Source organism: Peromyscus eremicus, chromosome 4 (genome assembly GCF_949786415.1).
Source record: "Peromyscus eremicus chromosome 4, PerEre_H2_v1, whole genome shotgun sequence".
NCBI lineage: Eukaryota > Metazoa > Chordata > Mammalia > Rodentia > Cricetidae > Peromyscus > Peromyscus eremicus.
Window position 1 is genome coordinate 53,801,299 of NC_081419.1, and position 13,208 is coordinate 53,814,506.

The 13,208-nt window shown below is 41.5% G+C and overlaps 1 long non-coding RNA gene across 1 annotated transcript; it reads left to right on the plus strand.

Moving 5' to 3' along the window:
- The first annotated feature begins 9,124 nt into the window (after positions 1–9,124).
- Positions 9,125–11,957, plus strand: LOC131908132 (uncharacterized). The gene is made up of 3 exons (XR_009378554.1): positions 9,125–9,184; positions 9,773–9,828; positions 11,316–11,957. It is a non-coding gene; the product is annotated as an uncharacterized LOC131908132 (long non-coding RNA).
- The last annotated feature ends 1,251 nt before the right edge of the window (positions 11,958–13,208 follow it).

The following is a 13,208-nucleotide window of genomic DNA, read 5'->3' on the forward strand; positions in this document are numbered from 1 at the left end:
AGTGGTGTGGAGAATGAGTCTTGTTGAAAATATCAGATTTCCTAAGGATGGCAGGCAGTATGATTTCAGAGAGTAAGGCCTTCCAGGCTAAGAAGCAGCTGGTAGAAAAACCAGACGGTTCAAAGGAGTACAGGTGAGCTTAAAGACAGAGCAGGCCCTTGGAGGCTGAGCAGAAGTGAGTATGCAACAAGGAGGTGGAAAGATGGCTCGATGGGAAAAGGGCTTGTTCACTCTGATCCCCAGTACCCATGGAAGAAGCTGGGCACAGAGGGATACTCCTGTCACCCCAGTGCTGGAAGGCAGAGATGTAGATGGGGGCTCACTGCCAGTCCAGTCCAAACATCAAACTCCAAAATCAGTGAGAGCTCTGTCTCATGGATAGATAGATAGATAGATAGATAGATAGATAGATAGATAGATAGATAGATAGATAGATAGATAGACAGATAGATAAGTAGGTGGAGAACATTAGAGAGAGACACCCTACTTTTCCCTCTGGCCTCCACACACACAAAATCGATAAGTATATTCCTCATTTACCATGTGCCCTTACTCAGATACCACATGTACACATAAATAAGAATTAAAACAGTAAGTGTTCAACAAATATCTGTTATTATTAAATCACAATTAAGGCTGGGCATGGTGGCACATGTCTTTAATCCCAGCACACAAGACGCAGTGACAGGTAGATCTCGCTAGTTTGAGGCCAACCTGATGTACATGGTGAGTTGTAAGCTAGCCAAGGCTATATAGCAAGGCCTTGTCTCAAAAAAAGAAGAAGAAAAAAATCACAATTCACTGTAATGTCCTGTACTTTTCAAAACTAAAGGTCACCTTGGTTTTAAGAGCAAAGCCTTAGTAACTCTATTTTCACCCTAAGGAAAAATTCTAAGATGTGTTTCTATTGAGTGTGGTGTAGGGAAGACAATATAACTCTCTTGGTTATTTTATAGCTAAACAATCTCAGCTAGAATAAGTTAAATGAAAATGCATATTCCATTCCATAAATGCTAGCATCTTCACAGTGTAATTTATCTGCATATTTTATTAAATGTGTATATTTCTTGGTGAATATGATTTAAAGATATGATGTGAAAATTATACCATCACAAAAACTCAAATTTGCTATTTTAGTTTATGAGCATAAATTTCCAGCTAAACTCTTGTTATATTTAAAATGGTAGGTTAAAGAATGCAATGGAAACAGAAAAACATAAACGAAAAGAAACAAAATTCTTGGTGCGGGGAAGGGGGCTTTTCAAGACAGGGTCTCTCTGTGTAGCCCTGGCTGTCTTGAAACTCGCTCTGTAGACCAGGCTAGCCTTGAACTCAGAGATCAGCCTACCTCTGCCTCCCAAGTGCTAGGATTAGAGGTGTGCTCCACCACATCCAGCAGAAACTGAATTCTTAAATAAAATGTTATAATGACATTTGGATGGCCTTTGTAAGTATCTTTGGAAGTTATATCCTGACCTATAATTTATATTATAGCTATGATATTTATTTTTTGTTTTTTAAAAAAGTCACAATATCCTTCACTCATCTAAAAATGAAGGGCCTTGTTATCTACAAAAGTGACTTCCTCAACTTCAGTTACTGTCCCCCCCAAAGCACAGGCCTGAGTCACTCCATTCAAGAGAAGGTTATGACAATGGGGTTCAGATGACATGCATTTTCCACACTGTACTCTTCCTGCCCAGAATGGCATTGGTTAAGATGAGACATTTTAAACATCAATAGTGCTTATTTTGTAGTTTAAACTATCGTGCTTTAAAAAAAAAAAAAAGTCATTTCCTTTCACAGGAAATGCATTAATAATGACACAAAAGACAGTACAAGTCATACTATAGAGTACAATGTTTCCCTTTGAAAAAAAATAATATCCTAGCCTCAAAGGGTAGTAGAAACGCTTTAGCATGATTTAAAAAAAAAAAACTTCAAGAGAGGGAAATTCTGCACTTCCTCTCACGTGCACACATTTTGCTGAGCTGGGATCATCCAGAACATTTATGTACTTAATCAGGATTGAGGTTGGGAATATCTGAAATTTATAACCACATCAACGTAATCTAGGTCTTGCCAAATAAATTCTATTTGATTTCAACATACATTATTCATTTGGTTTTATATCAGCATCTAGAAGGTATCATAACTTTGCATTGTAACACAAAATAATCCCAGCAAGCATCACAAAGATGACTTAGGACACTAACACATGTTTGCAAGTTCCTAAAGTTTTGATACTTCTAAAACATTTATCTGAAATGGAAACATTTTCTTAGTGTTTAACTGTATTTTATTACTTTGCACCAACTTTACAGAACAGTATGGGGAATGTGGTCCCAAGCAACTTCATTGGCCATCAACTCAAAGTCCTGAGGGGTCGCCAACAGTGTGTATTTTCATTTCCTGTTAGGGAAACCCTACAACTCTATTTTCTGTGTCGATTCACCTTTGATATTCACCATCATACTCACAAGCCTGATTATTCACCTTTTCATAAATAAAATGCCCTCACTTGATTATACTGCAAACCCTCCTCCAGCCTACGATTGAGGTGCACATGTTTGTTTTCAGATTATGTGTGTGTTTATCATATCCCAAAATATGATAAACTAGATTTTGTCTACTTCATAACACTTATCAAAACGTATCAAAATAAGGGCAGGGATTTGCATCTGGCAGACCACCTGTGTAGCATGCGTGAGCCTCAGGTTCAATCTCTAGGGTGGCATCCATGAGTATAATAGTGCATGCCTGTAATTATAGCACTCGAGAGGGAGGTAAAAGGACCAGAAGTTCAAAGTCACCTTCAACTACTTAGACAGCTCAAGGCTATCCTGGGTTATATCAGACCCTGCCTGGAAAAGTTTAAGGCTAGCCTAGGCTACCATCAAATCCTATCTGGAAGGAGAAAAAGGAGAATAATGAGCCTGGATCAACTCTTCTACGATCTTTTCCCAAAATAGCTTGGAAACCGATTTTCTGATTAAAACAAATGCCTTTGTTGGCGAGTGCCCATGTGGACTGGTCCATTGAGTCGACCCCATGTTTACAAGCACAGCTTCCTCAAAGAAAAGCCTCTCTTTTCCCGGGTTTGGGACACAAGATCACCAGAAACAAACAGGTCATCCATCACTTTTGAAAACTGACTTTCAAAGCTGGGACTCCGAACCTCTGCCTCACTGACTTTGTTTCTGAACTGGCAACCTGAGCCTCAAGGATGTCCATTTTCCTCCCCCTTGAAGACAACGGGATGTCAAATCCTGATTTGAGGAGCGATTTGGAACCAACAGTTCCTTAAGATCTCATTTTCATGAGCAGAAGATGGACAAAGAGCAGAAATGGTGGGGTTTTAGTTTTTCATGAAATTAGAGATTGTATAAATACACTGGGAATGAACAGGCAGGAACTTCCCATGTGAACTGCCTGAACTATCATGTTAAGCAAACGACATGGAAAGACCAAATCCTACCCTCAGTTAAGGTGACACAGAAGTCACTGCGTGTAAGTGATTTAGTGAAAATCTCCAAGTCCTCACAGCACATGTGGAGACAAGAATGACTCAGGCTTTTATTGTTTTTTCAACTTTGGGGGTCCAGGTACCGGCCACTCTGGCCAGCAGGATCTGAGGGGATGTAAAAAAAAAATCTAGAAGAAATGAAACCCACACACAAAAATATTTTCTTTCTCCAAATATTTTTCCTAGCAGCATGTGAATTTCAACTATCCTATTAATGACTCAAAGAACACGTCTCTCCCGGGCCACACCTACCTGCATGAAGCTTGATCAAGGACTATGCCTGGAGTGCGCACCAATCCTGACGCTCTCATGCAAAGAGAAGTTTTGGGGTGCTCTGTGCTGTCTTTTTCTTTTCCCTCTCAAACCTCTTTCTAGCCCTTAAATGCAAGACCACAAAGAAATGGTTGGAAACCTCACACAAGGACCTCAAGCTAAGGTTCACTCATTATTAAGGAAAAAAAATTAAGTAATTTTGATGTGAACCCGTGGGAATAGGAGGGTACTGGTTTGGCTAGATGCAGTGGTTCTCAACTTCTGGGTTGTGACATATCATATATTTACATTATGATTCATAACAGTAGCAAAATTACAGTTATGAAGTATCAATGAAAATAATTTTATAGTTGGCGGTCACCACAACATGAGGAACTGTATTTAAGGGTCGCAGCATCAGGAAGGTTGAGAATAGCTGGGCTAGAGCTTTATAAAGGAAGAACACTGAATAAATGCTCCGTTCCAATAGATGAATTTGGTTACTGGATAATGAAGTACATTCTTTATCATAAAAATTTTGTGACCCAAAATTCAGTGGGTGGTAGTACGTCTTCAACTTTATACACTCCTATAAATCCTAATTCTAACCTTACTTCATTGAGCAGTTGGGGGTCGTAGTGGTGGATTCAGTGATGAAAATAATTCCAGCACCTAGGTTCCCACCAGCCCTACAATCTGTTAAAATACCAAAGAAGGCCTGCGATGGAATTCCAGTCTTCATGAAAATCCACCCATAAATAAATGTCCCCCACCCCCCAAGGATCCTGTGGGCCTGGGTGAATCTGTACAGTTTGTAACCTAGAGCCTGGGTAAGACGTTTTGGAATGAGCCCCATGGAGAGCCCTGGACTGTAGCGTACCGCCAACTTCGATTACCGTTAAGAGAAGCAGTCTCGGCAGATTGTCTCATTGCAACACTCCAAAGAAAAGGCAATAGAGCCGCGTTAAATTCAGGAAGGGAAAATTGTTTAGTTGCATCTTTGTTAACAATTTGGAAGCATCCATTGTACGACTTCTGTGATGCTATTGAGCTGGTTTTATTAAGGGAAATTTATAGCGATGTTAGAAATTAATACCACTCTTATTTCCTCCACTGCCTGACTTTATTGAATGCCATGGGGCATATTAATCAGTAAAGCCAAGTAGTGCATGAAATAAAAGTATAAATTAACCTGTAACATGAATGTAAAAAGGGCTTAATAAAATAGAAATAAATAACACTTTAATGATAATCAACGTGCCCTTCCTGAGCCAAGCAAAAATTGTGACAATGCCAAACACAGGTCTAAAGAGCCCCATCTATCTATACAAAGTCAGGTGGACACACACACACAGACATGGAAGACAGAGAGGACCAGGAGCCTGGAAGGCGTGCCCCTGACCATGGTCCGAACCACTCAGCAGATAAACTTGGGTGCCAGTTTCATGGCTTTTGGACACTGTACGCGAATGTCCTATATTGTATCAAGTGCTTGTTTTTGGTTTGGGGGATTTGTTTGGTATTTTTAGGGTATGAGGGTGGGGCAGGTGCTTTTGAGACAAGGTCTCACTGAACTGTAATTCAAATTGGTGTAGAACTCACTGTGTAGCCAAGCTGCCCTCAGATTCACAGCAATCCTCCTGCCTCAGCCTCCCAAGTTCTGGGACAAAGGCCTGTACTACCTCACCTATGGTCTGCAAGAAAATCATTGTCTCAACTGGGTATGATGGTATACACCTGCAGTCCTAGTACTTGGAAAGCTGAGGCAGGAGGATCATGAGTTCAAGGCTACCCTGTGCTATACCACAAAGCCCCACAAAAACCAAAAGAAAATGATTGTTTTATTGGGCTTTCTCCCCACCCCAATATGTTCTGGTACTTTTTAAATGATATCATGCATCTTCTTGATTTATTATCATAAATTATACATTCTTCATATGTTTTTTAATATTGTGTGCTATGAAAAGTTTTTAAATATCTTCTCTTTAGTTTAGGGTCCCCTTATTCTTCATTTGTTTTACTTCTCCTCTTGAGATGGCGCCTCACTGTGTAGCCCAGGCTATCCCGGAACTCCATGTTCTTATGGCTTCTGCCTCCCAAGTATAAATTGTAGGCATGTATCACTAAACCTCTCTCTCTCTCTCTCTCTCTCTCTCTCTCTCTCTCTCCATTCATCCATCTATCTCTATCTATCTATCTATCTATCTATCGATCTATCTATCTATCGATCTATCTATCTATCTCTGTTGGAATCCAGGCAGAGCCTGGTGCTTTCTAGGCAAGCATCTGGAGCTCAACTATACCTCCAGGCTATCCCACCTTTTATTTTTGCATATTACTGTAGGTAATATCTTTCTACATCAATTGAAGTACTCAATACATCATATCCAGAAAGTATGAGTCTTTTTAAAGAAGACAGACATTGTTGGAAAATACTTGATATAACTGGATGTTACTCTAACAGCACGTGACTGAATACACTGTAGTCCCTCAGTACAGGGTACATGAAAGTAACCATAAAACAACCTCAATTCCTTGCAGAAACACTGATCAGCCATAGTTTGCAACCATGTCTGCATATCTACATCACAGGCACAATCAAAGGAGATTGCGTTTGGGAGTTCACATGCCCCATTGTAAGTATCTGTTGCCGGTGGCATGGCCCAGCAGATCAAAGCATTTTGCCACAATCCTGACTGCATTCACTCCCCAGGTTCCATGGACTGAGAGAGCTGACTCCCAAAAGTTGTCCTCTGACCTCCACACTACTGCCTGCGATGTATCACACGTGAGCATGCTTGCGCATACACACACACACACACACACACACACACACACACACACACCAATAACAATAATAATAAATAACTAGACAAAAAGTAGCTGTCAACTTTATCAGATTAATGAGGAATAAGATAATACATTAGCATTTGGAATAATAAAATATGAAATGTGGAATGATATTAGCAATAGTCATGGAAAGAAAATAACCACACACTCTCTACTCCTGGATTGTGTCATTGATCAATCAATCATCAAGGAAGATTTTTTTTTTAAATCGTATTAAAACTACGTGAATAGGGGCTTTACAATTATAATTCTTTATTTTGCTTTCTACTTGCTGTGTTATCGGTTTAATTCTTTGAGGATACTGTACCAAGTCACCAAATCAATCAGCCTAGAGCATTATTCCTATTATAGCTCCATCCAAAACCCTCCCTAGCTCCCACGGTCGCCCACGGGGCGATCACAGAGAGCCCACCACTCCTGTGCACATGCCCAGACCCGAGTCCTCATCTAATGGGCCACTTCCCATCACTGCCATTTGCTTCTGACCCACTGGACGAATCTGCCCCTCTGGGAACCACCCAGCCCACTCCACCACCTTCCCCACCGAGTTTTTCCAGCCTCCAAGGCTTGGGACAAGATCATGTCAAGTGATTTTCTTCTCTAGCTTTTGGGTCACTCGGAGATTGCCTTGTTTTCTTTCCTTTTTTCTTTTTCTTTTTCTTTTTTTCTTTTTCAGAGCTGAGGACCAAACCCAGGGCCTTGCACTTGCTAGGCAAGCGCTCTACCACTGAGCTAAATCCCCAACACGGCCTTGTTTTCAGTACAGAGAGAACTAGCAATGCTGTTTGTCATAGAATCCTATAGGGTACTGTTTTTCAGAAAAGAAAAACCGTTATTTATTTGTCTATTTCCAAGACAAGGTCTCGATATGTAGCCTGACTAACCTCAAACTCACTAAGCAGACAAAGTTGGCCTAAAATTCCACCTGCTTCTAGGTCCCAAGCCCTGGGACAACAGGTATGTGCCGTTGCATTCAGCATTATTCTTAGGTATTTATATAACTTTTTGTGTATTTGTTTGGTGTCTTCATGTGTGTGGGGAGATGCGTGGCACTCTAGTGGACGTCAGAGGACAGCTTATGGAAATCAGATCTCTCCTTCCACCACGTGAATCCCAGGGATCAGACTTGCCTTGTCAGGGTTGGTGGCAGGCACTTGTTAGCCACGGAGCCAGCTCATCAGCCCTTAGTTTTAATTTTTTTAATTATATTTTACCTCATATATATTTTAAAGCCAATATTCTACATCCCTGTCAATGTAAAGCAGATGCTTAGTTTTATGCTATTTCTCATGAAGCCCAAAAATCACTCAGTAGAAATTGTTTAGATTTACAGGACAGTTCTTACCATAGTCGTCAATCACACAGTGAAGTGAATGTTCTACCACTCTAAGCCAAGTCTTGATTTTAGGCCCTAAGCATCACTCCAGAGTTCCCTCCCCTCCAGGGGAGCCATAAGTGAGCCACAATATGTAAAGTGCATGTCCACAAGCATTAAAATGGTTGACAAAGCAAAGAGTAATTCAGGCATCCCAAGTTGCCTTACAGTAGCCCAGAGCTACTGATCCATGACCTCATCAAACTCTAGAACATAATATAAAGGCCACTGAGCTTTAACTGCTGTCAACTTTAAAGTTTAACATTGAACTCTGGCTCATGTCAGAATACAGTGACTGCAGGAGGAGCTCGCCTGACTCTGCCCAGCTCCAAAAAGCCACCAAATGATCCATTTCGATTTCTCTGTTGTAGGAAAGAAGGCGGCGGCGGCAGGGGAGCTGAGGCTGGAGACACAGCTCAGCAGGTAACAGCAATTGCTGTTCTTGCAGAAGACCCAGGTTCAGTTCCTGGCACCCACATGGTACCTCTCAGACTTCCCTAACTCCAGTTCCAGGGGGCCTGACCTGGGACACCAGACATGAACATGGTGAAAACAGAGACATTCAAACACTCATGCACATAAGTCAAAATAAATCTGAAGAAAAATGTTTTAAGCCATAGCTAGAGGTGATAAGAAGATGGCTGAGAGATTGCATTATGACTCTGTGAGTTCGAGGCCAGCCTGGTCTACAAGGCAAGATCCAGGACAGGCACCAAAACTACACCAAGAAACCCTGTCTTGAAAAACCAAAAAAAAAAAAAAAGATAGTATTATGGGATTTAGATGATTTCAATGAATACATTTTCTCTACCGTATTAAAAGACAAGGGGAAAAATCTTGCTGTCAAGTTCTTAGCCATTTCCCTTCCCCCTGGGTAGCATCCTGGTAACTTAAGATACTTAAAGAATAAAAATGGACGCTCTGTGACTTAATACTTCAGGCATTTAGTGCATGGTGATTGTCTGTGTTCTGCACATCTATGTTACCCATGGACACAGACTGTAAACATCTATGTTCTAATTGTAAGACCACAGCTATCATAACTATTCCAATCTAGCTTGAAAAACTGCAGGCCGTAAAACAGTAGGAGCTCCCCCTGCTGTTTCGACTGCTAAACTTAACTAACATTTCCGGTGCCCGGGCAGGATGCCCTGATTCCAAGGCTGGTTCGTAAACAAAGGGTAAAGAAAACAGAATTAAAATCCCATAACGTTAATAAATTAATGAGCAGACAAGGAAGAGGAGAAATGAGATTGCCAAGGCATCTCATGGGCGGTCAGGGGTGGGGGGTTGGGGAGGGTGGGCATGAAAGTGCATGGGGCCTGGCCTCTGAAAGTCATGCTCCGTTTGCGCATGGCCCAGGCTAGCCCAGAATTAGGAAGTTTCCCGGGTCGGCTCTGGGAACATCGGCCTGGAATGGTCACCTCTCCTGGCCTGAGCCTGGCAGGGCGGCGCTAAGCAGAGGATTTGGAGAAATCGTAATGACATTGAACAGGAGGCTGGCTTAACATCTTGTCCAAGTGCCATCCGAAGCCTCCTCCGGATGGCTGCGTGGAGCGCTGTAGGCTAATGAGGGGGACCATCTGCAGGGCTTGGCTGGCAGCTGCGCCCCCTCATCCTGCACCAATGCCTCCTAAAGGGCTGCTCTGCAGAGGGCTCCCGGCTCCCAGAGAGGGGAGCGGAGGGGGGGAGGGGGACACCAGTGCTGCTTCACAGCCGTGGCATCTGGAAGCCAAACAAATATTTAACTCTGTGTGTCTGCATTTTAGGAGGCCTCACGTCTGCAGATGGGAATGTCAGGAGGAGCATGCAAGTCTGTTTATTTGTAAGTTTCTCTTTATGTCGTCACATCCAGGGCCACCAGTAAAAATGTTTATTTCTTTTATAAAAATTTTATAGACCATCTTACATGCAAGGAAATTGGAATTGAGTGAACTGGTTGCTCGCTGGTTATCATTATGCCAAAGTCATGGACTGGTCTCTAAAGAGGTGGTTGGGGTTTTTGGTTTTTTTTTTTTTTAAAAAAACTCAAGAATATATTCAGATTTCCTTCCTTTAAATGTGTTCATTTGCAATATACAGTTAATTTCTGATTGCATGATTTCAAAAATAAGAAATAACACTGCAATGATAATCTTAAAATCTTTATGAGCAAATTTCAGATTATGATGGGATGGTATTTTGTAGCACTTGCTTGGCAGCATATGGGGAATTATATAAGGATTATAGTAGGCATCAAAATAGTTTAAAGCAACCACTGAACAGTTTTAGAGATATGCCTAACGACAAACTCAGCATTTAAAATAAATACCGCAGTCCCCAAAGCTGATGGCAAAGGGCGGAAGTTGTTTTGGTTTGGTGTGATTCTCAAATATTTATGGTAATTCAACCATCTTCCACTTCTCTGTCAGTTTATCCTCGGTCATTAATATAGCCTTAGTGAAATCAATTGTCTTTCTCCAAAAAAACACAATGGTACACAAATCAGGAATGATTCGAAACTTAGTCAACGGTAGAAGCTTGCCTTCCGTCTTAAGAGGTAAAAAGTGAAGAGGGAGAGAAGAGAAAACTTAAAAAAAAATGTCCTTACACATCAAAAGTTAACAGATTACATGCAAAAAGGGGGAGGCAACATTTGACTAGACTGGCGGAAAGTAGGTGAATTTTCTATGCAAAACACTCAGATTCGGCAGGTTTAAAATATCTCATACAGCAGCACCATAACCTAGGTCTATTTTGCAGTCAGATTTCTCTCTCATCAGTAAGATTTTAAACATTATTTCCCAACAGCACACACAGCAGTCAAGCTACAAGGTTACACTGTGGAAATTCTTCCTCCCCAAACCTCCAAAGCTAGACTTACCTTCTAAAAATATTACAAGAAGTTCCCGCTTGGATTGCCCTTGTTCTCCATAACTGACACGGATCTACAAATGAAATGCCTAAAGAAAAGTCCTTCATCACCCTCAGCTTGTTTTTGTAATAAATTCCACGTATATTATTAGTAATATTGATTTTTAGCAATAAACGATAGAGTTATAAAGAGCTCCTACCATTTAATGAGTATAACGTCTCTGCTTCGGGATTTATTTATTAGCGACCTCTGTAACCCCAGTACGATCAGATATTGCTTAATTAAATGAAAGAAGTAGCCTGCCAAAGAGCCTTTGTTCTTAAAATAAGTGCCTCGTTTTCGGTTTTCCCCAAAAACCATCATAACGTGCTTCTATTTGAGAGGAGATTGAGCTCCACACCTAAATGTACTTAAAAAGTGTCCTTTACATGTACCTTTAGTATTTTTTTTCCATCTAGGGTACCAGATACAAATGCCATCCTCGAAGGTTTCTGCTCTGCTAAGTATTCAGAATTCCTGTGCACACTAGAAACACGGGCGGCTTCGAAGCAAACATACATTTCCACTTACAGCATGTCCTCAGTGCTGTCTGAGGCTCATAGTTATCCCGTGGCTTAGGTACAGACTCGAACGTATCGACAAATGGAAAACAAAAGGATCGAAACTCATTGGCAAAATCTGACCTGCTCCATCGAATGCTGGGAATATTTAAATAAATACATGATCTCAAATCCTTTGGGAAAGCGGTTTCGTGTGTTTGGCCTTTCCTCTCTCTGCCCCCGGACTACTGGTTTATCTAAATTCACCTATAATCCCGTCGTCTACTCCTCGCTGACCGACTGCAACGACTCCCCATTATGTTGATGAAGAAAACGGTGGGAAGATACAGGGGAAGGCTGTGGTAAAAACAAGAGTTCAGAATCTGAGCGCGACCGTGCAGTTCCTTGTTGCTACCACTAGCTGGCGCGAGAGCTCTAAAGATGTGATGATATAGTGCATCACCGCTTGTTAATTAATAAAACTGTTTTCAAGCTGCTAGTAGTTACCCGATGAAAAGCATGAAAATGTTTGACCTAACGCAGCAGCAAAGAGGCAGACATTCCGATGAAAACAACTTGCGTTTTGTCTTCTAAAGAAATAAAAATGTATCTTTAAAGAATGTGTGAGTTTTGCTTTTTAAATCTTATCCAAATAATAAAACAGAAAGGAAGCCTCCCAAGTAGCCTCAGCTTTCCTCTTAACACATGCATCCCAGCAGCTTTGGGTTTTCCCGTCCTCTCGCTTGCTAGTGAACATGCAGAATACCATGCCTTGAGACTCACGCTAGGGGGAGGAGCCAGCCAACCATCTCGATAATGCGACATTGCTCATTTTAGGACACAGTGAATAAATGTGCAAGAAGTCGTGCATAGTGTTCATGATATGAACTAAGACATGCAGAGTTTGGGGGGATCTGGAGAGAACAAGTTCAAACGCAAAAAAAATTCAAAATATCCCTCGCCAAAAAAACAAGGATTTTTCAGGAAAATTTGATACGTGTAGTATATATGAGGTTAAAATGTAGAAAATGTACAATGATAGATTCTAATTCTTTTCGTGATAGGATGTGAACTCAGATCAAGCAATGGCACACCATAATTTTTATAAAGAAATAGAGATTCACTGCTGATCTTTTAAAGTTCCTGAGGATGCTGGTGAGAATCTCACGTGCTGCTCTGACCCACCGCCACCTCGTTCCCTGGACCTGGAGAGGAAGAGTACTTGGGAACACAATGGGCTGGGGCTGGTTTCTCTGACCTTAGCTGTGGCTTTCACAAGAGGAAAGACAGGAGGCTTTCCTTCCCCAGCCCTTCCCCTAGTTCTTCAAAGAAAGAAGATAGGCCTTGTTTTGGGTAGGCTTAGATTAAAACGTTCTTCTGGTCACCTGCCCCAGGAACCTGGAGGGAATTGGTTCCAGGAGGCCCTGTTGATGGATGCTGCAGTCCATCCTATGAGATGGCTCATTTTTCGCACAGACGCACACCCTCCTGAGTCATTGAAATCTGCCCTTATTATGTGCATTGGTGTTTGCCTGCGTATATTGTGTGAGGGTACCGGATCCCCTAGAGTTACAGACAGTTGTGAACTGCCATGTGGGTGCTGAGAATTGAACCTGGGTCCTCTGGAAGGGTAGCCAGTGCTCTTAACCGCTGAGCCATCTCTCCAACCCCTAAGTGCCCCCTTTCTAAATACGTTCTAAAAACAGTTATATTGAAAGACAAAAACAAACCAAAGGCCTCTGCACGATTTCAGCGTTCCATTCTTTAAAACACTTGTAGTATTTTCCGTTTGCAATTGTTTGCATCCATGGA